Source organism: Schistocerca piceifrons, chromosome X (assembly GCF_021461385.2).
Source record: "Schistocerca piceifrons isolate TAMUIC-IGC-003096 chromosome X, iqSchPice1.1, whole genome shotgun sequence".
NCBI classification, from domain to species: Eukaryota; Metazoa; Arthropoda; class Insecta; order Orthoptera; family Acrididae; genus Schistocerca; species Schistocerca piceifrons.
Genome location: NC_060149.1, coordinates 802,078,613 through 802,081,392, shown reverse-complemented (window position 1 = coordinate 802,081,392; position 2,780 = coordinate 802,078,613). Strand labels below are relative to the sequence as shown.

Genomic DNA, 2,780 nt, shown 5'->3' with positions numbered 1-2,780 from the left:
TATCAAAGTGTTTCGCAGTTTTGACAAATGTATATGATACGATACATCTCACACTGATTTTTTAGAAGTCCGAAGTCTCAGACGCATCATTTCAACGTTAAGTGCAGCTGCACTAGTGAGCCTGCTTAATAGCTTATGGGGCCACCTTTGGAAATCAGTGAAGCAGCGATTGTGCGTAGCATGGATTCGGCAAGTCCCTGGTAGGTATCGGAAGGTACATGGGCCCAGAGATTGCCACATATGTTTTTCATCGAGTTCAGATCGGGTGAATTTGGTGGCCAAGACATCAACGTGAGTTTACTTCGAGCTCCTCAAACCACTGTAGCACGGTTCTGGCCTAGTGACACGGTTAGTATGGACAGTTATCATGGTGAAAGATGTCATCGCCATCAGTCAAGACATCAGACATGAAGGGAAGCAGGTGGTCCGCAGAAGTGTTGACGTCGGCCACAGCTGCCACTGTGTCTTCGATTACTGCCACAGATATCATGGAAGCCCGGGTGAATGTACGCCATGGCATAGTACTGCCCCAACTGGCCTGTGTCTGTGACACAGCGCATTTTTCGAGCAGCCAGTCACCTGTATGACGGCGTATCTGGGCACGACCATCAACCTGTTGTAATGAGAAACGTGATTATTCGAGCAGGCGATACCGTTCCATTGACACATGTTGAACATCCATGATCGCATGCTCACTGCTACGATGTCGTTGTGTCAATATGGGAACACCTAGGGGTCGTATGTTGTAGAGCCCCATTTTCCAAAATGTGCCGTGAAACATGTGATTCTAAACACTTGTGCCTGCACCAGCATTGTACTCTGTCGTCAGATCTGTCACAGGTTATCGCCTATCTTGCTTTACAGAGTGCGTGAGCCTCCGACATCCACGTTTTCTATTAACGCGTGACTGCCCAACAGCTTGTCGCCTGCTGGTAGTTTCACAGTTATATATATTAAGATGGTATCTGTTCTTTCGGACATCTCCGAAAGAACAGATACCATCGGTGACCATGCAGCTCGTTAGAATGATATTACAATGAAATGAACACCCTTAGCTGCTTACAGGCGTTGACATACGTGAACGGGGACAGATGAAAATGTGTGTCCCGACCGGGACTCGAACCCGGGATCTCCTGCTTACATGGCAGGCGCTCTATCCATCTGAGCCACCGAGGATATATATAAAAATCGGCAACGCGCCGCGAGTAACGAGTATAATTGGCGGGGGCACTACGAATGTAGTGCGGGACAATACGTTGAGAATGTGGGTTTCGCGGGAGGCGTGCCAGAGATAAATCCCTGCAGTCGCGCAGTCCTCTGTGTCCGCGGTGGCTCAGATGGATAAAGCGTCTGCCATGTAAGCAGGAGATCCCGGGTTCGAGTCCCGGTCGGGGCACACATTTTCATCTGGCAACGTTGACGTATGTCAACGCCTGTAAGCAGCTAAGGGCGTTCATTTCATTGAAGTTTCAGAGTTCTTCAACCACTTTCCGCTGATACTCACGGCAATGGCACGCGAACAGCCGACCTGCTTCTCCGTTACAGAAATGCTCGTCCCCAGGCGCCGTGCCATAACAATCCGCCCTTTGTCAAAGTCGCGTATGCCAGTGAATTTCCCCATTTGCGGCCCATATTGTCGCTAGAATGGTTCCCATTCATCTGTGTATATACATTCTATGTCAGATCACGTGGCTCCAACGCCATCAGGCACCATTCTATCTTGCGGTGGGCAGTGTGTATTTAGAGTAAAGTGAATGATGTCTCGGAGACAACAAAGGGACAAACGCGGCTGATAGAAATTGTAATTTCTGCCTGGCTACTACACAGCTGAGAGATGTAAGAACTTTGAAAATAAATAAAAAGGAAAAGATAGAAAACGCTTGGCAAAAATGACTTTTGAGAGACTATTGTTAAAATATGTTTTAACTAACTGAGTGACCAGCGTAGCGCGAGTATGTTTTGATTCAAGTCTTCTACAGGGTGTTACAAAAAGGTACGGCCAAACTTTCAGGAAACATTCCTCACACACAAATAAAGAAAAGATGTTATGTGGACATGTGTCCGAAAACGTTTGATTTCCATGTTAGAGCTCATTTTAGTTTCGTCAGTATGTACTGTACTTCCTCGATTCACCGCCATTTGGCCCAATTGAAGGAAGGTAATGTTGACTTCGGTGCTTGTGTTGACATGCGACTCATTGCTCTACAGTACTAGCATCAAACACATCAGTACGTAGCATCAACAGGTTAGTGTTCATCACGAACGTGGTTTTGCAGTCAGTGCAATGTTTACAAATGCGGAGTTGGCAGATGCCCATTTGATGTATGGATTAGCACGGGGCAATAGCCGTGGCGCGGTACGTTTGTATCGAGACAGATTTCCGGAAGGAAGGTGTCCCGACAGGAAGACGTTCGAAGCAATTGATCGGCATCTTAGGGAGCACGGAACATTCCAGCCTATGACTCGCGACTGGTGAAGACCTAGAACGACGAGGACACCTGCAATGGACGAGGCAATTCTTCGTGCAGTTGACGATAACCCTATTGTCGGCGTCAGAGAAGTTGCTGCTGTACAAGGTAATGTGGTCCACGTCACTGTATGGAGTGTGCTACGGGTGACCCAGTTGTTTCCATACCATGTACAGCGTGTGCAGGCACTATCAGCAGCTGATTGGCCTTCACGGGTACACTTCTGCGAATGGTTCATCCAACAATGTGTCAATCCTCATTTCAGTGCAAATATTCTCTTTACGGATGAGGCTTCATTCCAACGTGATCAAA

General features: G+C 47.5%; 1 non-coding gene across 1 annotated transcript; it reads right to left on the bottom strand.

The window, feature by feature from the left end:
- Window positions 1-1,102: 1,102 nt before the first annotated feature.
- On the bottom strand, window positions 1,103-1,177 carry Trnat-ugu. Its single transcript has one exon. It is a non-coding gene; the product is annotated as a tRNA-Thr (tRNA).
- Between the last annotated feature and the right edge of the window lie 1,603 nt (window positions 1,178-2,780).